Below are 26,477 nucleotides of genomic sequence, written 5' to 3'. Positions count from 1 at the left end.
TGGAAATAAGCAAAAGAAAAAGTAGGACCATGTATTCTCTATTTGTAGTATGCCAAATGTACTTCAAGTTTGTTGATTATGTTATTCATATCATTTATACCCTTCTTGTGTTTTGTTTAATTGACCTGTCAAATTCCAAAAGCTCTGGATCAAAGCCTCCCAATACTAATATAGTTTTATCAAATTCTTCATACATTTCTATTTTACATATTTCTGGTTTTACTTTTTTTTTTGGAACCATGCACATTCTCCAAAGCCCCTCCCATTCTGCTGTCTACCAGCTCTTCCTCTCTTTTTTTGGTGAGGAAGATTGGCCCTGAGCTAACATCTTTAGCCAATCTTCCTCTTTTTTTTTCTCTCCCCAAAGCCCCAGTACATAGTTGTATTTCCCAGTTGTAAGTCATTCTAGTTCTCTACGTGGGATGCCACCACAGCATGGCTTGATGAGCAGTGCGTAGGTCCACACCCAGGATCCAAACCGGTAAACCCCAGGCCACTGAAGCAGAGCACATGAACTTAAGCACTTGGCCATGGGGCTGGCCCCTATTATACATATTTCTTTGCTTATTTGTTGCATAAAGATTTATATCTATTATTTTCTTCTCGTATATTATAATTTTGCTAACAAAAAGTTCATCTACCCCTTTAATGCTTTGGACACATTGCATTCTCTCTAAGGACTGTATGTCCATAGCATGGGCTACTATATTTGTTTGACCAATTCTCTATAGATAAATATTTGAATTATGTCCAGTATTTGCTATCTTCAAGAATGCTCTTTATCCTAAACCTTCTCAGGCACATTACTTTCAACTCTGTTCTGTTGGTGGAGATTAAGAAAAAACATAAACCAATGTGTTTTCAGACATCATGAGATGTTTTCATTAGGACCCTAAGGGATATGTGTGATGCTTTCTAAAATCAAGCTTTCTTCCCTGTTGGTCTGGCTGTATAGTTCTTGACACTTGGGAATCAATTTCACTCCATGTTATGAAAACTAGAGGCAGCAAAATAAATTATGTTGAACAGCTTCCTTTAAGTTAGAAATTTAATACGAGTGAAAAATGCACAGAACGATTCACCAGATATCTGAGAGCAAATAAGAGTATTCAGAATAGAAGAAATCTTGCAGATGGTACAAAGACAACTTTGACATTTAATCCGACAGCATAAAACTGAACGAGTTCAGAGGGACTTTGAAATTACAGTTCCATATGGCTGCTGTTAAAGAAAATCACCAGGGACTGTTGTTGAGTTTGTTGAACACCACTTATAATAAAAAATTATTGTTGCCCAAGGAAGGAAGAAAATCATTGATTGCAAAGGTAGACAGTCCATTGCTGCAATTCAAATGAAATCATTGGCATATTTCTCACACTGTGGAGAACGCCATCTCCAGGCTTTTCCCATCGAATTATTAAGGGGGGATTGGAGATTATTTGATAAAAGGCTGAAAGGAAGTTACTTTAAGCAAAACAAGCATCCATGACACTCAGAGAAGCAGGTGCTGATGAATAAAACATGGGCGTGGTGGAGTACAAAGAGGTGTGTAGATGATTCGGACGTGCGGCGTGTGATTTGAGTGACAGCCCATTCTGGGTGAAGAAAAATAAAACAATCATAGGCTTCAAAACGGAGATTTCCTGCCAGGGAATCTTATAAACGAGTGTTTTTAGACATGGTATTTCTTTTATAGTGATTCCTGCCTTTGAGATGCATCTCAGGTCAACAAAGTATTTAAGATGAGAATAGAAATGTTCCTGGAGAAAGTACCTTCCATCCTTATATTCCGGGATAAAATACACTGAGACCCTCCCCGCCCCCCGCTGGTCAGAAATATCCATGGGTCCCCATGCTGAGAGCCCGTCCGCTTGTAGACGTCCATCAGGCGGGGGGAATTGTCTCAAAGAACAATTAGAAAAACTCACCTACCCGCCAAATTGTTCAGTGTCCAGTGCCTTTGGTGGGAAGATTTCTCTGAGTTAGTGAAATCCCTGTCATTTTCTCGTTGATGGATGTACATTGGCTCTTTTTCTTACATAGTTGATTTGGCAGTAATTTATTTGCCAGGCTTGGGTGGCTGTGATACACATTTAAACAGCAGACCATCACAATACAGGTACCGCCCCAACGCTAAGGCAGTCCCACTATCCTTGGAGGCCAAAGCTCCCACGTGTGAAGGACGCGTGAGCTGGGTGGACTCTAATGACTCTTGTGGCTTTTACAGTCAACCAGAATAAGGGGCGCCACACTGCAGCAATATCCATTTCTCTCAAACTCTGAAATATGAGTAAAAGCTCTTTTTCTTCTGTTCACTCTCAATGTTGAAAAATCTTGAGATACATTGGTCAAAAGGCCTTAACTTAGATTTAGTACCAAATATCCAGTTAACTAGTTCTTGTCAGCAGTATTAACATTGTTATTTTTCCAAGCAGAAATAACAGAAATGGCACGAACAGTAGTTGACCACGCACCTTCCTGTATACGTTATCTCATTTCATCCTTATAAAGCTCCTATTACCCCCATTTTTTTGCATTGACAACTTAAAACTTTTCTTTCTTTCTTTCTTTATTTATTGTGGTAAGAACACGACGTGAGATCTACCTTCTCAACAGATTTTTAAGTGTACAATACGGTATCGTTATCTATAGGCACAACGTCATACAGCAGATCTTTAAAACTTACACGTGTTACATAACTGAAGTTTTATACCTGTCAATTAGCAACTCCCCATTTCCCCCTCCTGACAGCCCCTGGCAACCACCATTCTGTTCTTTGCTTCTATGAGTTTACCCCATTTTACATATGAAAAAACGAAGGTTCTAAGATGTAAGTAATTTACCCAGACCATACGACCAACAAATGGAGAAGCTGGGATTTGAACCCATACCGATTCCAAAGGCGAATATTTCCATGACACCCCACCACTTACTAAGGGAGGTGGACTGCTGTACAAATACTAGTGGATAAGTTTTAATGAGGAGTTTCTATGTGCCAGAAACTGTGGTAGGAGCCATAATGTGTCAATTCCTTACCAAAAACTTATTAAGAAAGTAGTATAATTGGCCCCATTTTACAGAGGAGGAAACACACTTGGAGAGGTAGAAATTCAGAGCTGGGGATCAGATCACGCAAGTCGGCTCCTAAAGTCCAGTCCCGAAATCCTGAGAACGCTGCCTCCTTTCCCGGGTGAGGAGAAAGGAAGGAGCTTTACTTGCTCCAAAAGCACTTGAAGCCATGGTGTTTACACTAAATTATCACCAAAAGAAAACTGGCCTAAAGCCATGCCACTTTGGTATTGACCCTGAGGACACAAGGCTCCATTGAGGCTGCAATGCCCATCTTGGACCAGAGTTCCATGGCTCTCCCTTCTAAATGCAGTACAGAGTGGAGTTCACCATATCTCAAGGAGAAAAAAACACGATGGAGTTTAAGTTCCAGGGAACAGCAGAAACAGAAACCCAAATGATCACAGCTTATGGAAGGAGCCTGGTGTGTAAGAGGCCTATTCAGTCAGGAACAATGAAGGCTGTGCTGGATGGTGGAGGTTGCCTTATCACCAAATCCTGCTACAAGATTTAGGGGATCCGCAAAGAAAGGAATCTCACTGTACAATCTTGCCACTTTGGATGTATGTGCCTTCTAGCTGCAATACTCTCCATACCACTTTGCCACTCCCTCTGTTTCTCAGTCATTTCCAGCCTTATTCGTTGATGACTATGGTATTCAGCTCAAATGAGCCATCCTTTCCCATCGTCCACTCTATCAGATCAAAGGTTCAAAGAGCTCTCTGTACACGCATGAAGATCTATCATTTAAGCTGGTTCGCTCAACAATCCCTTAACCGCTCGCCAGACCTAATCTCCAACCTCATGGAAACTTTCAGCCATTGACTCTTATCTTTCTTCTCCCTCTCCATCAGTCTCCTCCTCTTCTCCCTAGGCCAGCTAGACCCTAAGGACCATAACTAGTGCCTAAACTTCCCTTCTTTTCTTTCTTTTCAAAGCACCTACCCTGACTCCTGCCCAAATGAATCTAACTGCTTGCTCCATGGCTGTATCTGGACTGCTGGACATCACTGGAGAAAATTATGTGAGGTGGCTCATGGTGCCACTAGAAACTCATGGTCACTGACCCCAACTGTGCAGGCAGCCTACTACATTTTCCAGGTCAGTTACTCCTATTATTTTCAAACTTTTCTCATCTTCTTAAATCTCAGATTCCCTTGCCTCCTCACTTGCTGTTTATCCTTGAAACCAAATATGCAAATCTTCCTGCACCAGCACTATAGCATCTGCTACTGGGGCTCCTCCGAGATCTCCTTTACAGGTAGGTGCACCCATTCCTCCGCTGCTGTGGGAGCTGGTTGCTAATGGCTCACACCTGCACCCTTCTCTGGATGATTGCCCTTGGATTAGGGAAGCTGCTTCACCCAAAGATGCCTGGGAAATTACGCAACCCATTCCGCTTCTAAGAGGACAGCCGATGGCTAACGGCTGAATCAAGGATATAGAAGTTCAGCCCCCTTGCCTCAAAGACAGACAAACTCAGTGGGAGCAGTTCACATGCCAGAGCTCCCTGAGGGATCACTTAAGGCTGGATTTCTGAAACCACACCTTTGCCTATCCTCTGCCCTGTGACATCCTGCTTTCTGTACTCCCTTACACTTTCTTCTTGAGAATACTCCCTCAATAAACCACCTGCACAAAAATCCCCATATCAGGCTCTGCTTCTGGGGAACTTGACCTAAGATACCCATCGGCTTTTTCTCTCTCCTTTCCGCCTGTTGGAACTGAGTGATCCCTGCTCCTCTTCAAGGCCAGTGCCTCCTCCTGTGTTCTGGACCCCACGCTGTTCTGTCTTCCCAGGAACCTTGCATGATCAATAACTTTATCTTTTTCTCAGCTCCTTTCCGTCAGGACTGACACAACCTCAGGCCTTTCCCTTCTTAAAAAAGAAAACTTCCCTCAACCCCACCCCTTTTTCAGCTACCCCCTCCCCCGCCTCGGCTCTTTCCTAGCCAACCTTCAGCAGTAAGTGGTTGGAGTTTATAAATAATTTTTTCACGGTTACGTTTCTCCCTCATATGTGGAATATAAAGGGTCTACATTACGGAAAGATTAGAGATTTTGGAGGACTCAAGATACGGCCGGAAGGGAGCCCTTCAAGGATGTGCCTGCTCCCCTTATTGTTATTTTGAGCTTTTCTGGCATATGAGCTGGTGAATGCTGCCCCATGGTGCTGTGTACATGTATCTCCTCCATTCCCTCACCTCCTACTCTGTTCTCCACCCACTTCAATCTGCTTTCTTCCCCTGCCACTTTACCTCCGACTTCCATGTTGCTAAATCTAAGGGACACCTTTCAGTTCCCATCCTACTTTGACTCCTCTCCCTCCTTTTTGGTACATTCTCTTTTCTTGGCTTCTTTCTCTTTGTATTCTCCCTGCCTGTCCAGATGCTCCTTTTAAGCTCCTTTTTCAGTTCCTCTTCTTTTCAACACCCATTAAGTGATGGTATCCCTCAAAGTCTGTCTGGAACCTAATTTTTTTCACTCCGCGTGCGCCCTAAGCAACTATATGCATTTCTAAAGCTTTAAGCACCATCTCTATACAATGGATTCCTAAATATCCAGCCCAGGCCTTTCCCCTGAACTCCACACTTTTATATTCAACAGCCATTGTCACATCTCCATGTAGATACTTTAAATATGCCTTAAACAGAATATGTCCAGAATTACATGCATGAGTTTTCTACCCAAACTTCTCCAACTCCAATCTCGGTAGCCTTAAGAAATAGCACCACCACCCACATAATTTCTAAAGTCAATAATTTATGCGTCAGTTGTTATTCCTCTCCAACTTTGTAGTCAATCAATCATGAAGTCCTATTAATTCAATCTCTTAAATATCTTTCATATATATCCCCTTCTGTACATCCCCCATGACAGTACATTGGTTTAGCCATCACTTCTTGTCTGAAGTATTGCAATAACCTATCTATATCTATAATCTCTATACAAAGTGAGAGTTGGTTGCAGGAAGTAGAAATCACTTTAGCTCTTAAGTATAAAAGAATTTAATACAGGAAACAAGGAGTTCGCACAATCCTGGAAGGACTGGAAAGCTCTGAGTTAGGCTTCCAGAAATAGCATCGAGAACAACACGACAGAATGAGCCCAGCAGGGGAACTGCTCTCCTACCACAGTCAGGAAGGTGGAGAATCAGGGAGCCATCACTGAAACTGCTGACTTTAAGAACGTCAATTTAGATGAGATCCAGGGATCACAAAGCCAGTGAAGCTGTCTCTTGTCACCATTTTGCTGATGACTGACGCTGGACTGCTGCTTCAGAAAAAGCCAATGGCCATGACCAATCTTGCCGGCTGAGACCATCTTCTGAATCTCCAAGATTCATGCAGCTCATGGAATCTTATCTGCTCCAGAAACTGAACTGGAACCTGATCTTCTGCAGTACAAGAAGGCATATTTGAGGGAGACGAATTAGACACTGAACATGTCAACCCCTCATATCTACCACAACCTTCTCATTGGCCTCTCATATTTCCTCTTCTCCTCCAACCCCCTTTCCTCTCAGCTGCCAAAATAATGCTTTTAAAAATACAAGATAGACCATATGGGAGCTGGCCCCATGGCATAGTGGTTGGGTTCAGCACACTCCACTTCAGTGGCCCCAAGTTTGTGGGTTTGAATCCCAGGCACAGACCTACACTACTCGTCAGCCATGCTGTGGCAGTGACCTTCTTACAAAGTAGAAGAAGACTAGAGAGATGTTAGCTCAGGGCTAATCTTCCTCACACACACACACACAAAAAGCACAAGACAGACCATAAAATATTTCTTAAAATTCATTGATGCTTTCCCATTGCCTTGAAAACATAATCCGAATTCCTCGTTGTGGCTATAAGACCATGCGTAGCATTTCTCGTGTGCTTACTATGTGCCAGGCACTGTGCTGAGTGATTTCTGTGGATCATGTCATTTAATTCTCAGAATAAGGCCATGAGTCAGGTACATCATCCTGGTTTTACAGATGAGCCAACCTTGGAGAGACTAACTTCTCAAGGTCACCCATTTGGGAGGCAGGCAATCAGACTTTCTGACTCCATAGCCTATGCACTTAGCTCTGTGCTACCCTGTCATCAAGGCAGGCCCTGGCAGTGTCTATAGCTTCACTTCTTACCACTGCCCCCCTCATTCCCTAGGCTTTGTCCATGCTGGACAGCCTCAGTCCTAGAAGATGCTGTGCTCTCTCTTGCCTCCAAACTTTTGACTTATTGGTCCCTTTTCTAGAATGTTCTTCCTCCTCTTTTTCCCTAGCTCATATCCGCTCATCTTTCAGAACAACTCAGTCAAATACCCTTTCCTCTGAGAAGCCTCTCCTGACCCCTTGGAGGATGATAAGTCTCCTGATTACCTCCTCCAGGCACCCCGACATCTCCTCTACTGCAGCACTTCACACATACAGAATCCACTAAATTGTCTAGTAATTCTCTTTTTTTTTTTTATTAAGGTTATAAAAGTTAACATCCTTGTGAAAATACAGTTGTACATCATTATTAGTCATGTTGTAGGTACACCACTTCACCCCTAGTGCCCTCCCCCCCGCCCTTTCCCCTGGCAACCACCGATCAGTTCTTTTTGTCCATATGTTAACTACCACCTATGAGTGGAGTCATACAGAGTTCGTCTTTCTCTGTCTGGCTTATTTCACTCAACATAATACTCTCAAGGTCTATCCATGTTGTTATGAATGGGATGACTTTGTCCTTTTTTATGGCTGAGTAGTATTCCATTGTATATATATACCACATCTTCTTTATCCAATCATCAGTTGCTGGGCACTTAGGTTGGTTCGATGACTTGGCTATTGTGAATAATGCTGCAATGAAGATAGGGGTGCCTGGAACTTCTGGAATTGCTGATTTCAGGTTCTTAGGATAGATACCCAGTAGTGGGATGGCTGGGTCATAAGGTATTTCTATTCTTAACTTTTTGAGGAATCTCTATACTGTTTTCCATAGTAGCTGCACCAGTTTGCATTCCCACCAACAGTGTATGAGGGTTCCCTTTTCTCCACAGCCTCTCCAACATTTGTCACTCTTGGTTTTGGATATTTTTGCCATTCTAACAGGTGTAAGGTGATATCTTAGTGTAGTTTTGATTTGCATCTCCCTGACAATTAGTGATGATGAGCATCTTTTCATGTGTCTATTGGCCATCCACATATCTTCTTTGGAGAAATGTCTGTTCATGTCCCCTGCCCATTTTGTAATTGGGTTATTTGATTTTTTATTGTTGAGTTGTGTGAGTTCTTTGTATATTATGGAGATTAACCCTTTGTCGGATAAATAACTTGTGAATATTTTTTCCCAATTAGTGGGCTGTTTTTTTGTTTCAATCCTGTTTTCATTTGCCTTGAAGAAGCTCTTTAGCCTGATGAAGTCCCATTTGTTTATTCTTTCTATTGTTTCCCTCATGTGAGGGGTTACGGTGTCCGAAAAGATTCTTTTGAAGCTGATGTCAAAGAGAGTGCTGCCGATATTCTCTTCTAGGAGACTTATTGTTTCAGGCCTAATCTTTAGGTCTTTGATCCATTCTGAGTTTATTTTAGTAAATGGTGAAAAAGAATGGTTGATTTTCATTCCTTTACATGTGGCTGTCCTGTTTTCCCAGCACCATTTGTTGAAGAGACTTTCTTTCCTCCATTGTAGGCCCTCTGCTCCTTTGTCAAAGATTAGCTGTCCATAGATGTGTGGTTTTATTTCTGGGCTTTCAATTCTGTTCCATTGATCTATGCATCTGTTTTTGTACCAGTACCATGCTGTTTTGATTACTGTGGCTTTGTAGTGTGTTTTGAAGTCAGGGATTGTGATGCCTCCGGCTTTGTTCTTCTTTCTCAGGATTGCGTTAGAGATTTGGGGTCTTTTGTTGCCCCATATGAATTTTTGGATTCTTTGTTCGATTTCTGTAAAGAATGACATTGGGATTCTGATTGGGATAGTGTTGAATCTGTGGATTGCTTTAGGTAGTATGGACATTTTAACTATGTTTATTCTTCCAATCCATGTGCATGGAATGTCTTTCCATCTCTTTATGTCGTCGTAGATTTCTTTCAAGAAGGTCTTGTAGTTTTCATTGTATAGATCTTTCACTTCCTTGGTTAAATTTATCCCAAGGTATTTTATTCTTTTTGTTGCGATTGTAGTAATTCTCTTTTTAATGTTTGTCTTCTCACAAAACTACATGGGGACAGCCACTGTGCCTGTTGTGTTCATTGCCCTCTCCTAGGCTACCTGCTACAAAATGGGCATTCAGTAAATATTTGCAAACTTGCTAACTGATAAAGGGAAAGAAATTTTAAAACTTTGTTATCTGAAAGAAGGGTGACAAACATAAAAACAGCTCAACAAAAAGTATGGACAAATTCCCCCTGCAAAAAGAAAGAGGATCGATCAAGGGAAGCAGGAGTGTTTGCAGACCTCCTCAATCTCCAGAGTTCATTTAGGTGCAGAACACAGGGAGATGGAAATGGGACTGCAACGTGACTGAATGCCTACGCGTGGCCCTGGCCCTCGCTCCATGGTCACCCTGAAGCAGAGCCCAGCTGCCACACTTCCAGATTAGATCCAAATCCACAGTGCTGTGTCACCAGATCCAAGTCCACAATGTTCTACTTCCAGGACGTGGAGGGGGCAGTTCGTGTTTCACACATGGAGCCACACTTCACAATGCTCCCTTTAAACATCTCCGCTCTGTCCTCAAAGTCCTCTCCTGTCGACAGCCAACTGATTTCCTCTTTCTCCTCCAGAGCAGCCCTTCCCACAACCTCCCAATCATGCCAGACCTGGCCTCCTTCCCACCCACAGCTACTCATGTTCTGTGTGTCCCTGTCTTCCTTTCCTTAGGAAGGGCAGTGAGAGTCATGCTCTCAGCTTCTCCAGGGAGCATCCTCACACTCAGCCCCTGCTCAGTGACAAAGCTTCCTCCTTGGGATTCATTTCCCCTAGAAAGTAAGGCAGATTGTAAATACAGTAAGGAGGTCCCTATGGGGAGTCATAGGCTCCCACATCAAGAACCACACCTGATAGGCTCAGATCATAGAATTTCTTCCATGGTGTAGCAAGGATGTTTCCCCTTCTGCTATTAGGTTTGCACCATGAGACTCAGGGACCTGGGAAATAGGAAAAGGACGTTTCAAAGAGAAAGTGTGAGATGAAACACTCCATCTACCATAGTAAAGTACGGGAAGAAGAAATGTGAAGATGTCACACGTGTCCCCACTGTCTTCCTCATTGGGTGGAAGCTTTGCTGAGGTTGGTAGAAATATCCTGATAGGCAAGGAGGAGCCAAGATCACCATGAGGCTGGGGGTTGGAAGGTAGCATATGTCAGTGGGCATTGCCTGGGGAAAAACTAAACATCCATGGCCACACCCAATGTGGCATAGGGGGATGCAGCATCTCAGAGTGAGGGGTCAGATAGGACACCCTGTGGTGGCATACCTGGCTCTTTCAGGCCTGTGTGTGGGCTGCAGGGAACCCAGAAGTTTCTACATGTTCTTTGAAGAAGAGAAAGATACAGAGAGGACTATTGGTAGAGCAGAGACCTGGGTTAGGAAAAGGAGGCCATCAAGGGTGGGACCTTGATGACTGGAGGCAATGACAGTGGTATCTAAGCAAATACCTGTTCAGCCATCAAACCAGCTCAGCCACCCAACAGCAAAGATCAGAGAAAGTGGAAAGCATGTGGACCTAGTGTCATGATCTCCATGCCAGGAGGACTCAAATCTTTCTCTACACCCAGAAGTAAGTCAGGAGGAGGAGGAAAGAGGAAATGGCTTTGAATTGACCAAATATTTACCCAATAGAGACTGTTCCAAACTAAAAGAGACTCTTTAAATGACTTGAGTTGGAGAAACCATTATTTGGCAAGTTTGAAGTTTGTTACCTGCCTTCTCCTCTCTCCCTACTATCTAGCGCATTCTCAGCAGAGAAGGTTGGAGAGCTCTTGGATACTTAAAGGGACCTCGTCCTTCAGGACTGAGCCATAAGTCATGGGATAAATCCCAGCATCCACACGGTCTCAACAGGGATTTGGAAGGAAGCCGCGGTGAACGAACACACAGCCCAACTTCACCTGAATGATCTGGTGATTAGCAAAACAGCATGGCCTCAGATCTCTCCATCTAGTTGCTGCCTGTAGCTGGAAGGCTATAAAACAAGAAGCCCAATTACATCTTGAAACACGTGTCATTGTTTTTATCAGTGAGCCCCCTATCCCAGGAGATGATGAGGGATGCAGTCAGCTGCCATTTCACATGGAGAACACAGCCAGCCAAAGACCCCCAGTGGAATGGGACAAGCATTTTGGAGGCCATGAGGTGGCAGCCCATCTGCACACCATCCAGTGAAGACAAGTGAAGCCAGAGTGAGGAACCCAGATATGGGCTTAGTTTTAACGCAGTTGCTGTGGTCTACTGTTGTGGTCTTTAAAAAATGGTAGGTGATGGTAGGGGAGGGAGAGGGCACAGTTGGGAAGGGCTGAGCTCTTGGAAGGACAAAACTTCCAGGAGCAGCAGCTTTGGAAGTGCCACTCCAGCTGTTTAAATGCTGTGGTTGGTTGTACAGAATGCGTGTTGTCTTGAGGCCTAAATTCTACTGATTCAATTTCTCTTATTTGGATTTTCGAATTATTCCTGACAAGATAATAAGTCTTTTTCAAAACATTAAATCTGATAAATCTCCCAGCTGGAGGTCTCCAGTTCAATTTAATTTTCTGCAGATATTCTAAGGATCTAATGAGAAATCAAAATGAAAGGGTTTAATTGGAATTCCTCTAACTCCCCAGCCCGAGGTCCCCTGTTAAAGGACTTGGATGCGGTCGTGCAGCAAGATGCTTCCTCTCTCTCTGTGTTTAGCTGAGTAAGTCTCACTCCTGACCTTTAGACCATCTTGTTAAACTTCACAGTCTACAGAAGCCTGAGCATTAATTACAGAGCTTGATTTTTGCTTGTTTTTGTGGCCAATTTTAACATACTTCTCAATTTTCTCTAGATCTATTTAAGGCTGCGTGTTATGTCTTCAGCTGAGCCACACAGACATAGCAAATAGGATGGGAATTTTCAGAGCTTCCATTCTGCAAAATGTGGAGGGCTGAGACTTGAGCTTGTGAAGCCCCCTGGAAGTGGTTTGCCAGAATCCATGTCTTTGATTCTCAGGGGTCCCTCGGAGAAGCACTTCTGGGTGTCGTTCCATCCACACTAGGTGATAACACTGTGCCTTACTGAGCACTGACTGTGGGCCAGGAACTTTGCTAAGCTTTGTGCATGCATGTTTCATTCCATCTATTTCCACACAGCATGCCGATGAAGTAGATGCTATGATTATACCCATTTTATAGATGAGAAAGTAAGCTCAGAGAGGAGAAGTCATTTATCTGAGGTCACACACTTAGTGTGTGTATTGGGGGATGGGTGGGGGGCACAGATTTGAGTCCAGATCTGTCTACCTCCCAAACTCACATTCTCATTACCCCAAGAATAGACCATCTAAGTCACATAAAAATCACTTTGTATATGTGTGAGGAAGATTGGCCCTGAGCTAACGTCTGTGCCAATCTTCCTCTATTTTATGTGGGATGCCGCCACAGTGTGGCTTGATGAGCAGTGCTAGGTCTTTGCCCAGGATTCAAACCTGTGAACCCCAGGCTGCCAGAGCAGAGCACACAAAGTTAATCATCATGCCACCGAGTTGGCCCCAAAAGTTGCTTTTTCTCAAAGATAGGCACCTGGGCTAACAACTGTTGCCAATCTTTTTTTTTTTTTTCCTGCTTTTATCTCCCCAAACCCCCCCGTACACAGTTGTATATCTTAGTCGCACGTCTTTCTAGTTGTGGGATGTGGGACGCCGCCTCAACGTGGTCTGACGAGCAGTGCCATGTCCGCGCCCAGGATCCGAACCCTGGGCCACTGCAGCGGAGCATGCGAACTTAACCACTCAGCCACGGAGCCGGCCCCCAAAAGTTGCTTTTAATGAGGATCCAGGAAAGCAAGTTATGTGTTTAGATAATAGAGCACAATCCTTGTCATATGTCCATCAACATATCCATCTGTAGAGACTAACTCTTCAATTGCTTCTAGGACCTTTTACAGAGGTGGACAATGAGGCAAGAGGAGGGAGAGAGCGATGTTCTTTCCTGGAGAATGGGGTACAATTTCCTCGATAACGAAGTCTGCTGTCACTCACATTGGGAGAGAGATTGAGGTGAGAGTAACTACCTTCACGTTCTCAATGTGAGACAGAAGACAGAGAAGTCTCAGCAGCTGTTCTTGGCAAAGCCCCCACCTCATTAAAGATGCTGTTGGCCACTTTAATGGTCCTGGGACGAATACAGAGAGAGTGCCTCACTAGAGAACCAAGTGGACAGACAGAAGAACACCTACCCACAGGCTTTCTTTTCTCTCCTTCTTGCTACCTGGACTGACAATTCCACCCTTCCCCTCGCCTCATGATGACAGATGCTCCTGTAGATGTTAATACACATATTAATGACCATCCTAGATTAATGGAACTAGGAGGGTAAAGACCAGTCAGCAACCTCTTTGAATGGTAATTTTCAGCGTGGAGTTCGCACTTGCCCTATCCCTTCTCCTCCTTTATCACCAGCCATGACGATACTGCAAAAAAGGATGCTCTGTCAAGGACACTCTTTCAGACTGGCCTTGCTCACAAAACTTCACTGTAAATATCAAATGGCCTGTGCCCCTTGCTGTTAAATCCACAGGGAAGATGTGCAGTGAGAATAGATGGAAGGAGCTTACTTTGGCTTAATCAACCCAAAACTTACAAAATGAGGAAATTTGCCAGGGACTTCAACTTAGGGGATAGTGGCTTCCTCATAAATGGGTGACTGAGACCTCAGAGGACTCAGCCCCAGTGTCTAGACTTCTAAGAGCAGCGCTGTCCCTGGTACCTCCCCTCCACCTGCAGCTCCTTCCCTCGCACCCTCTGCCCTGCACCCCGATTTTCACTCATGCTCCACTGGCTTCGAAGGCATTTGAAATGTAAATAAGTTAACAGACATCCCCTTCGAAAAGTTTGACTGCAGGGCCTAGAGTTTAAGCCCTTCAGTGGAGAGAGCAGGTTCTCCTACTTTTCTGTACCTATCCAAGAAGCAACCAGAATGAACGATTCAAATAGCAACCCCGCAGCCAGCCAGGAGCTCCGAGGGAAGGCACCGCATTCACGAGGGGCTGTGATGCTGTGCGTTAGGGCTGATGTTGTTGGCATTCACACCGTGCTGGGTCAAACTCCTTATGGACCATTTATTACTTATACCCCTGACTACTTTCCAAAAGATGTGACATAGCTTCCACCAAAAGACACATCCATTAAGCCCATAAAACCAAGACTCAAGGATAAGGAACAGACATTGAAAGAGACAAAACAGAAAATAGTATTGTAGAGGTCTAGACTATAGTAAATATGAATCACTACTTTGAGCTTCCTGACATCCAAGGTGAAAAAGGAACCATGTTAAGTTGCATACTTTCCAAAATCTGATTTTAAAAGCATACCACATTTGGCAGCGTATAGGGACTACTTAGTTTTACTCTGTTCCATGGCCCCCCGCCATACCTCAAGCAAAGGCCAGACAAAACAAGACCTGGGAGATGCATTAGGCAAACTCTCTGCCTTAAACAAAACAATCTGGCCACAACAATATCCTTTCTCAAAGGATATTGAGACATCCTCTAGTCATTTCTCTTATTTATGGGGAAGAAAGAGTATTTGTTCATTTCTTGATAAACTCTCAGTAGGATTCTGGATGGTAATTAATTTCATTAAAATACCCACTGCAGGAGTGGATAAACAGTTGTCTGGCAGCAACAGCTGAAGTTCATTTCTCTTGAGCCTTGTGAGAAGGGGAAAGCAGAGGTTAGTTACTATTGCCAAAGGTCTGGTTACGATAGGGCATGATGCTATTCCAGAGAACATTGACATGGGAGTCAGAACCCCTGGGTTCTTGTCCCAACTGGACAATCAATGTAACTGTGTGACACTAGGGGAGCTCCTTCTCGTCTCTGAGCCGCACTTTCCCCATCTGTGCCATGAGAGGGTCGACAGAGTTCAGAGGTTCTCAATACCGGCTACACATAGAATCACCCGGGGGAGCTTTCAAACATACACATGCACGGCCCCTCTACAGATAAACTTAGAATTTGTAATTTCCTAGTGCAGAGCCCAGGCATCAGAGTTGTTAATAACACCTCCAGAGATCTGCTGTGTGGCAGGACTGATAACACTGGATGGGATCTCCAAGAGACCTCTCTGGAGCCCTGCCCATGGAGATATGCCTCTTCCGAGGAATACCTTGACTAATGACTCCCTCGGCATGGAGCTCTTTCTCCTAGAGTCAGCCAGGTTCAAAGGAAAAACAAGAAAGATCCTTATAAATCATGCAAAATGAGCTGCCTGCTTATGCAGCTGCACGACAAAAATACCTTAGTGCCCAACGTCTATTTCTCCCCTCGTGTTGATGATAAACAGCAGCCCTCTAACGAAGAGCACAAGTTCCATCATCTGTGACCTCAGTCTACCTTTCTGGCTTCCTCCTCTCCCCACCTGGGCCCCATTACCTCACTCCAAACTCCAGGCCCTTCCTCCAGTAGATGCTGACAAGGAGCTGACAGCAGGCCCTATCCCTCAAGGACTGGCTGATTAACGTGGATGAAACACTAAACTGTTACTTCGACTTGCATTCCGAGTAAACATTAACTCAGCACCTATGTGGCCAAGACTGGGTTAGGCACGTCCACTGCCTCATTTTAAACGTTTTTTTGGCATTTGTAGAAAAGATGAGATATCCCCCCTCCCTTCTGACCATCACCATTAAAAGAATAACATATTGACAAGGAGATTTGATCGGTGGTTACCAGGGAAAAGGGGGGGTGGGGGGAGGGCACAAAGGGTGAAGTGGTGTACCCACAACATGACTAACAATAATGTACAACTGAAATCTCACAAGGTTGTAAACTATCATAATCTTAATTAAAAGAAAAAAAAGAATAGCAAGCATCACCAAGCAATAAGTTTAGGAGTAGACCGGATAACAACACCTCACAGGGCCCGCTCAGCTGGCCTTGAAGAATAGCCTCTTCCAAGGGACTTGGTGAAGTAGGTTGAGGATGGAGTCTACCAGATGGTCCTCTCCAGAGAATGTGGCAGCCAATGGCTTCTCCCAGGACCTGGAGCACAACGGGCCATGGCTGTGGTTGACCAGTAGGCCTGTGCTCATGCCCTCACCTGCATTCCTCAAATAATGTGGTCAGATTACATCCTAACCTCCCATCCATTGGCCCAAGGACTTTGTGTTAATATTTTGCGTCCCCTGGACCACTTTAAAATAATGTAATAGTATCCATATCCTGAGACTCCTGTCTACTGTCTCCCACAAAACTGACTTCTGATGAAACAGAATAAATACTATAAAAAACTTCTAACAAGATTTCACCAATATAGAATAAACATTAAGTTATTGAGGGGATTGTGGTTCCAGTATAGAATATAAACATACAACATTCTGATAAACTGAACCAACCAACCATGTAACCAACAAAAATCGAGTTGTGAAGGGAGGAAAGGGACAAAAATATAGCAGGATGATCAGCTCATTTTCTACATCGAGATCAGAGGCCAATTAATCGAATTAACAATAGAGTTAACTCTTAAAGTTTTTATAATATTTTCTTTACCATCAATTAATCTTTTAGAAATTAAGGATACCTACAATAAAAAAGCATTTAATAGAAGTTTGGAAATTCCATCAATTTTGCATCTTTCCCTTCTATTAAATTTATACAAAATTAAATATAAATACTTTTATTTTCTAAAAAGCATGTATTCTACAGATTTCTCTCTCTTGCTACATATATATATATTCATACAGAGATGTCTGGAAACGTTCACCAAGTGTCAATATCAGTTATTTCCAGGCAATGGGAGTTTAGTTAGTCTGTTGATTCAATATTTGTTTTTTCTGTCTCGTTTGCATTTTTTACCACGATCATGTACTTACGTTTAAAAAAATAAAATCACGACTTGAAAAGAGTCAATGAGTATGGGTCCAGGGATAGCTTCAAGACGAACTCTGAAGTTATAGTGCAACTTTTATGTATAATATGTATGTGTGTGCTTTTTGTTTTCCAGAAAGTGTGTCTTATTCTCTTCCAATGATCAGAGGTGTTTATGAACTCCAGAATGTAGCTCTGTGCCCTCTGCCTTTCTTATACCCTCAGTTTTTAAGCTTTTGGCTAATAATACAGTTGCTCTCAACTGTCAACTAAATACCAGGCATGGTACCAAGCACTTTATACGTATCATTTCTTGGGTTTTGCACAACTTTTTAAGATAGATATTCTAATTTCCATATTCTAGAGGGGAAGGAACAAGAAGGAAGAAAGGAAGGAGGGAAGGAGAGAGTTCTGAAGCCACACCCAGGTTTTTATCTGAAGCTGATTGCATTATATGTACGTGGGATCCTTTTATGATGTTATTCTAACTCACGAGCAACAAGTTTGGATTAGTCAGAGGGACACCAAGATCAGATTCACTATTTCCCACACTTTCCTCATTCCCGTTTACAATTTAGTGACTTTGGTAAGACAGAGAGTAACAATGTCCCTCCTTCATGACTTCTCTGATGCCTGTGAGAGCCCGTGAATGTGCTTACGGCCACTCTCTCTTGATTCTGGAATGCAGTCTGGCAGTACTGTTTGCTTTTTGCCATTCAGTTTTCAGGTGCTTGCTTGATACTCCAGCACGATGCAGCCCTGATAATAGATCAGATAAGGTACTTATTATGTCTAAACTGAGACAATCCACTTGCCAACATGCCAGAATTTGACTTAGAACTAAGGAAGACCAATGCTTTGAGGCCAGAGAATCCCTACTCACGCCAGAACTGTTTAAAATACTTTGCTCTGTATTTTATGTAGTTGGAAAGAACTTTAAAGATCATCTAGGTCAATCTCTAAACCAAGAATTAAGTACCAAAAAACAATGTCACTTTATCTTTTGGGGGGCCTTGGTTTCTTCATCCGTAAAATGAGAGGACTGGACAAGTCAAAGTCCAAGATTCATTCTGGTTCCAACAGAATGTCGTAAGTCAAAAGGAATATCTAAGAGCAGTAAGCAGACACAGACCCTCTGGTGCATGATGAAACATACTGATTAAGAAATGAGAATTATGGCTCTCTTCTTTGCTTCCAGATATCAACTTATAAACACTAATTTTAACTTGAAGAAAGACAAATAGCATTTAAAGGAAAACTGGTCTAGTCTAGAAGCTATGTCTAGATACATCTAGAAACGTAAAGACTTTCATTTCTTTCAGGATGGTGAAGGGTTAATTGTAGGCATTGATTGATAACCTTTTATTTTCATGTTTTTATCTCACCTCTTACCAAATGTGCAACCTCAATTGAAGTGTCAAAAGGGTAGTAAAGTTTCCAAAGCTAAAAAACAAAGGGCAGGTCTTCTCAGACTTCCACAAATGCTAATTACTCATAATGACAAGTCATTACCCAAATCCATTTCTGGAAAGTCACAAGAACTCGACAGGTCAAAGCAAAAATGTCATTTCAGGCTCCAGCAAGAGACTGCCAAATTAACCCTCACATACCCATATTTACACCCTCTTTTTCCAGGGAGAAACACAAATATTAAGAGAGGTTGAGTGCCTTGGAGAGAGGAAGCCAATTCAAGGTATACACCTGGGAGGTGGGGGCAGCAGTCGAGCCCCAGGGGTAGGCGCTTATATCAAGGGCGTCCTGCAGCACAACTGTCACTACGGGGCATAACTGCGGGCTTCTGCAGAGGATGGTTCTCACAACAGAACACAACAGAAATGCAGCTATCTGGAATTTGGAGGCCGGGATGGAGAAGGTCAGAGCTCTTTTGGAGGAACAGGGAGAGGCTGAGAGACTTTGCTGCTTATAGCAATGGATCTCGTAAACAAATGCTCATTCCATCTAGGTTCCTATTAATACATCTATTCGTTATCTCATTTACGCATTCAACCATGTATTCAGTCCACAACCATTTTCTGAATATCTACTTTTCGCCAACACTGTTCTAGGTTCTAGGAAGGGGGTGGCAAACAAGATAGATAATACTTGGAAAACAGTATGGAGTTTCCTCAAAAAAATTAAAAATAGAACTACCATATGACCCAGCAATTCCAATTCTAGGTATTCATCAAAAAAAACCCTACTAATTTTAAGATACATGCACCTCTATGCTCACTGCAGCATTATTTACAACAGCCAAGATATGGAAACAACCTCAGTTTATTGATGGATGAATGGATAAAGAAGATATGGTACATAAATATACAATGCAATATTATTGTCATAAAAAAGAAGGTAATCTTGCCATTTGCAACAACATGGATGGACCTTGAGGGTATCATGCTAAGTGAAACAAGCCAGACAGAGAAAGACAAAAATATGGTATGATTTCTCTTATATGTGGAATCTAAAAAACAAAACAAATGAACAAACAAAACAAACCCGACTCACAGATACAGAGAACAGATGGGTGGTTGCAGAGGGGAGGGGTGTTGGGGGGTGAGAAAGTAGGTGAAGGGAATCAAGAGGTACAAACTTCCAGTCATAAAATAAATAAGGCATGAGGATGAATGTACAGCATGGAGACTATAGTTGTTCATAGTGTATTAACTCTGTACGATGACAGAGGGCAACTACATTCACTGTGGTGATCATTGCTCAATGCATACAATGTCAAATCACAATGCTGTGCACCTGAAACCAATACAATGTTGTGTGTCAATTACACTTCAATAAAAAAAAGATAGAAAGTGCTTGACCTCCTTGAATTTCCAAAAGGAAAATGAACAGTAACTAAATAATCACAGAAATAATTAAACATAATTAAAGTTCACACTTTGTTGAGTACAATGAAGAGAATGATAAGAGCAGGATGAGCGACTTGGACACGGCCACTCCATCTAGTTAGCACAGAGGGTATGGCTAAGAAGGCAGGGTCACCCTAGCGGATAGGAGATAACAAGATCAAGAATAAGGAACCATGGCACTCCAGGCAGAAGGTCCGTTGTGTGCAGAGGCTCTGAGATGGGCATATAGGAACTGGAAAGAAAGGGCAGTATGGTTGAAACATAAGACAAGTCTAAGAGTGGGGAGAGCAGAGACTGGAGAGGTGGGAGGGAGCCCCAGAATTCCCAAGGTCAGTTAGGGACAGGAGAGAGGGAGCAGGAGAAGGTAGGAGACAGCACGTTCCAAAATCCACAGGACCAAGAGGCCAAGACTGGCCTGGAGAAGCAGATCCCTAGAATAAAGGAGGCTGCCTAAGGACTGCAAATACCTGAATGAATCACTGAGAGCCTTGTAGTGGAGGTAGAGAGTGCGATTTGCCCTAAATTCAGAGGGAGGCCGCTGAAGTATTCTTAGTCAGAGAGGGATATGATTTTGATAATTTTTTAAAGATCACACTGGGTATACGATGGTAAAAATGACAGAACAAAAACTATCCACAACAACATGTGTTGTTACACACAATACACAACAGCAGCTTAGAAAGATGACGAATTTAAAAAGCAACCTCAGAAGACCAGGCTGTGAGATACCATCTTTTTAAAGCTCAAAAACAAGCAAAACTAAGCAACATGTTATTTGAGGATATAGATGGGATGAAAGAGTACTTTTCTTTTTTTTTTCAAAAGATCCTAGGGTAAAGGGTTGTTTTCTGTTTTTTTTTTTTTTTAAGATTGGCACCTGGGCTAACAACTGTTGCCAATCTTCCTTTTTTTTTTTAAGGATTGGCACCTGGGCTAACAACTGTTGCCAACCTTTTTTTTTTTCTGCTTTATTTCCCAAACCCCCCGCCCCCCACCTCCGCCCGCCCCCAGTACATAGTTGTATATCTTAGTTGCAGGTCCTTCTAGTTGTGGGATGTGGGACGCCACCTCAATGTGGCCTAATGAGAGGTGCCATGTCTGCGCCCAGGATCCGAACCCTGGGCCGCCGCAGCGGAGCACGCGAACTTAAACTACTCGGCCACAGAGCCGGCCCCAAGGGTACTTTTTAAAGAGAACGATAGACATGACATTCAGGATGGTGGTTGCCTCTGGGAAGAGGAAAGCAGGGGTGTGGGTACAGGACACACAGGTAGTTACCAGGTTTGTGTTCTAGTCCTTAAGTGGGATGGTTGATTTTGAGTGCTCACTTAATTATGTTTTATCATACACACACACACACATTGTAAATATGTGTAAAATAGGTTATATATAATAAATAGGTTATATATATAATGTATCAAATATTATATTGAAGAGAAAAATAGACCATTTGGTCTGTCACGTGGAGAATGGAGTTGAGGGAAGCATGAGCAAGTAGAAGCAGTAGGACGAGTTAGAGGCTGTTTCAGTCCCCCGGACACTTCACACCTTCCATTGGGCACACTCCAGGAGGCCTGAGACGGGGCCCAGCGCCCACCAGTCACACCTGCTCAGCACTCGACAACTCTGGGTACAAAGGAGAGACTCAATAAAATTCTCCTTAACAATATCGTGAACAAGTACAAAGAGTGGCCAGCTATCTTGAAACTCAAGGCATGGACTCACAATGGTTACTGACCTATGGACTCCATGGCAATTACACGTTTACAAATCACCTTTGCATTCATTATCTGTTTTTACCCAGCTGTGGGAGACTCATATATCACATGGCAGATAAAGTGACGAGTTCCAGTTCCCACAGCAAGGTGAGTGTCAAGATGGAACTGCATCTCTCTAAATTGGTACGCTCTTCCCACTATATTTTGATGGCCCTTGAACACCAAATATAAACAACCACCTTGAATACTATGCCACCTCGGCCCCCAAACTATTCTGTTTCAGCTCTGTCACATTTTGTCAAGTATCTTTCAAACTCTGTAGCCTTTAGAGTTTGTTACTCGTATACATATACAAATATATACTGCATACATATTCTCTATATAATTATCTGATTCTTTTTGCCCATCCCCAACAATTTCATCAGCTTATTGAGGGTGATATGGAAGCGTTTTCTTTTTTTGCAACCCATAAAGTACTGGGTCTGTGACTATGTTGAGGCATTACCACCTGTCACCCCATGGGTCACCAACATTGATCCTGTTACTCTAGTGGTGAGGTGGGTCCCCTTCTCTCCTCGCTGCTGTAGGCTGAATGCTCTATTAGTGATGAAGACTTTCCATATATGAGGAGACTGGTCTTCAGACAAAACTATTCCAGACCAGCCATACATTCATGCTAGAAGCTAAATCCTAAAGCCCGACACCAGGCACACAGTAGTTGATTAACACATTTTCCTCTGCATTCTGGGGCAGCCAGCCCCAATTCACCCCATGCTCAGATATCTGATTTCTTCCTATGAGGGCCCTACATACCTTCCACAATCTTGTTAATTATAATACACTATACAGTTCACCATCAAGAATGACAGAAATTTATGGCTGAGCAAGGTAGCAACTAAGATTCAGAATCTAGCCCTGGCTCCAGGAGCAGAACCACAAAAATCAGGATGTAGAACATTGAAGTGAGTGGATGCAAGGATTAAACAAGGGCAGAAGCTTGAGACATCAGAGTCTGAATTACCAAATCCAGGTAGGATCCTAAAAGAGAAGCTGCAAGAGGAGTTGGGAAACGCCATATTCCAAAGTTCGCATGCTCAAACTGGCTAAGACTGACTGAAAGACGCCAACCCCTAAGGGAGAGGAGTCTTTCTGACGACCTGAAACACCTAGTGGGATCCCTTTTTCAAGAATAAAAACTGCTAATATCTGCTAAGCATTATGCACCAGGTACCACCATAAACTCTTTACATGCGTAGTCTCATTCAATCTGCGCAAAAGGTGATTTACCGTTATTCTCCCCATTTTGCAGATGAGGAAACTGAGGCTTAAGAAAATGAAGTGACTTATCCAAGGTCACACAGCTATTGGGAGATAGAAGAGCTATTGGGAAAGGGAGAAAGAGAAGGAGACAGAGGGACAGAAAGAGGTTGAGCTGGATTCAAATGTAGACAGTCTCACAAACCATCATCTTAGCCAACAATGGATACTACTCTCAGACGAACCTTTGCCTCACTTCCCTCTAAGATTTCCTGATAACATACATATATATTATAAAAATTAAAAGTGAGTTTATATTCATTTGGCTTTGACAGTTGAGCGTTTTTTATGTTTTTTGAGATGACTAGAGTGAGCTCAGGACTGAGAACCACTGCTTCAGGCTTAAGAAGACTTCACCGATGGGGAGGCTTGAATTCTCCTTGGAGAATTCAGTGCCTCCACCAGAGCTCTGCTTGGGGTCTCCAGCCTGCTGTCCGTGACTGTCATGGCCTGGAGTGTTAAAAGGTGGAGAGTGGGGGCAAATTAGAAGATGCACAAGGACAAGTCTAAGCGTTATAATTCCAACAAAAAAAATCAGGACACCATAAAAACTATTTCTGAAGATTTATATTCCACTTAATGCCATGAGGACTTGGGGTGGCTAAAAAATGTCTACTTGGAAAGCAAATGCAACTATTGGATTGTGAAGTTGAGAGCCATAAAATTTCAAACAATTTTATATAAAGCTTCAATTTTGTTGTATTTCAGAGTAACAGAGCCAGACAGCCCCATGTCAATTTGAATCCCATAAGGCTTAAGGACGCAAGGAACAGGGAGAGGAGTGAAAGCTTTCCCTTTGCTGAGCAACCGAAAGGCTGCCCTCAGTGGGAGGTGACTTCGGTTAAATGCCTGCTCTGGGCCGGAGCCTGAACTTGACCCTGATTTCTGCCGTATTAGATTTGCTCCTGGATCTCGCAGTGTCTGCAGGACCCTCCTTCTTCTTTATCCCTGTGGAAAGTCTGTTATGATTCTGTGCCTACTCCAGCCTCTTGGTGAACACGGCACCTGAACTTCACACTTAATCACGCCCTGTGAGGTATTATCTTCTCCTTTTTGCCCCTTTGTGTTAACTTTCTTTTTCCAGTTGAAGAGTAAGCCCTTTTGGTGCAAGAACACTCTTGGATGCTTCTCTCGTTTCCCCTGGTCTCGAGTGAGTGGCAGCTTAGTGCAGTGATTAAGATTTGAGTTTGAATTCTGAATCTGTGTGATATTGAATAGGTTACTTACCCTTTCCTTCTTCTGTGAATTATGGATTAAATGGACATAAAGTGCTCAACCCACTGCCTACCACATATTCATTACCCAACAAGCTTTGTTTACAATCATTATCCTTTACTGATTGAGAGAAATGGCTCCGGTCCCTGACACATAGCTGAGGCCCTCTAACGGATGATCTCCCCATTCCTGCCTCTCATTCCTCCCTTTTCAGGATTAGGAGCTGAACCCTTCTTTCACTGTAATAAGGAGCCGCCCCCCCTCCACTCCCACCGCCGCCACCACGGCTCCTCTCTATCTGATTTGAGTGTCTATTAACATCTCATTGAGATGCCACTTAGACAAGGTCTTAACATGTGGAGCTGTGGAGAGGGGCTGGGTGGAGGCTGGGATAGAGGACTGCCCCATTAACATTCAATCCACAGTAGAGAATATTATCCTGGCAGCAAAATACCCCAGCGGTAGTGATGTGAGGAAATGGGGGTGGGTTACCAAAGCAACAGAGACTTGAGCTGCACTGTTTCTATGGCAACGGAGAGCAGGCGCAAGCATTTTCCTAGTTGGAACGATGGTTAGTTAGACTCTTGCCAACAGTATGGGTGACTCATCAGGTGGATTGCATTGCAAAGGGTGGATTAGCACAGAGTTTCTCTTAGAATCTTGGCCAGAATGAAGTCCACAGTAGACATCCCAGCTCTTCAAGCTGGAGCCCAGACTCCTCTCTTAGGAATCCGTGTTATCTCTGGCTACTGACCGATCAATTACCTCCCCAGTATATCATCAATTCTTGTTTATGATCTGCAACCTCCATGAGTGGCCTGCTTGAACGAAATCCATTTATGGAAGTCCAACTCATAAGGTACATAAATGAAGTAGCAGGTAAGTAAGTGCCCAAGCAATTTCTCCCTTTGTCCTCAATTTTAATTTATCAAAGAAATACACTCACATCAGTAAAAATTAATTAGTACTTAAAAGCTTATGAGAAAAAACAGCAATCCCCCCAAGTATAATACTCCTGCCTCATCCGGGTCCCTCAAGGCGACCATTTTTAATCATTTTAGCTCTATATCCTTTATTTACCTCAACATTTCCAAATATTTTCATGTTCAATACAATTTCCTGTTAAAGTGAATAGATAAAACTCTCTCACGACCTACCTCTGTTCAACTCAACCTCCTGATACGACTCCATCACGACTTTTGAATAAATCCATATGAAGTGTTTTCAACACTAAGGACACATAAACATTGGCCCCCTGCTGAGTCAATTAGTGAACGACAATGACACGATTTCACCTGGCCAAGGGGCTGGAGGCGCTCCTGATGCAGATGCAGACCGTCCCCCAATCCCTGGTCTGGTCTGGTCTGGCACGGCACGCCTGCCCTCCTCCGCACCCGGGGAGCCCACATCTGGAGGTCGTCTCTTTACGTGCATAGTCTCAGTTTCACTCAGTCACACCAGAGAATTACCTGCTTCTTGGCACTAGGAGTAGAGTTCTGGCGGCTCTGCCTGTCCCTTACTCAGACTTGCAGATAACTCTCTCGTCTTCAGCTGCTGCCTTTCGCTGACCTTCAGCAGTAGCTGGTGCCTCGGACTGCCAACTCTGCCTTCAGGCATCCGGGTCTGACGCTCCTCCCAGGCCCTCTGCTGATACAACGGGGGTTCGAAGTTACAGGTGTCTTCTGCTATTGTCCAAAATGAAGTTGCGTTTTTAGTTCTTACTCCGTTCCTGTTTGGGGTGATTCTAAGAGAAGACAGCAGAAACGTACTTTTGCCATCAGCAAGCTGGAAGTTTTCTTGAAGAGCTTGGTTGCCTGGGAAGTGACCTTCATTGGAGTGATTTGGGGGTGGAGCTAGATTATAAGGAATGTCTTCTTGAATATTTTAGGTACTATTATTTTAAATGTTTGACTATCTAAACCCATCCAGAGAATGATTTGGTCCAAAAAAAATTTGGTTTGGAAAAAAATGTTTTCTGCTCTGTACATTGTAATCAAATCTAGGTGATTTTACCTTTTGTCTGACTGAGGCTTTATCCTAAGAAAATTTAAGACAAGCACTAAATGAAGTTGATCATTTGTGTGTTAACTATAATTGTGAAAAGTGGAAATTACCTAAATGTCCAATGAGAAGAAAACCGTGATACATGAATGCAATGGGATAGCGCATACAAGATGGAAAATACGCCATGGTGCTGAGAAGCTGGCTTTATGCTCTGGTACAAGTGTGTGAAAGATCCACTACAATTTCTTTGTGTTGCAAATCCCCACCT

The 26,477-nt window shown here is 43.2% G+C and overlaps 1 long non-coding RNA gene across 1 annotated transcript; it reads right to left on the bottom strand.

Moving 5' to 3' along the window:
• Window positions 1–1,138: 1,138 nt before the first annotated feature.
• On the bottom strand, window positions 1,139–25,830 carry LOC138923556 (uncharacterized). Its single transcript, XR_011437290.1, has 2 exons — window positions 25,675–25,830; window positions 1,139–6,466 (listed from the first exon to the last, which is right to left on the bottom strand). It is a non-coding gene; the product is annotated as an uncharacterized lncRNA (long non-coding RNA).
• Window positions 25,831–26,477: the final 647 nt, after the last annotated feature.

The sequence above is a fragment of the Equus caballus genome, chromosome 3, assembly GCF_041296265.1.
Source record: "Equus caballus isolate H_3958 breed thoroughbred chromosome 3, TB-T2T, whole genome shotgun sequence".
Taxonomy (NCBI): Eukaryota; Metazoa; Chordata; class Mammalia; order Perissodactyla; family Equidae; genus Equus; species Equus caballus.
This window is presented reverse-complemented; position numbering and strand designations above follow the sequence as displayed.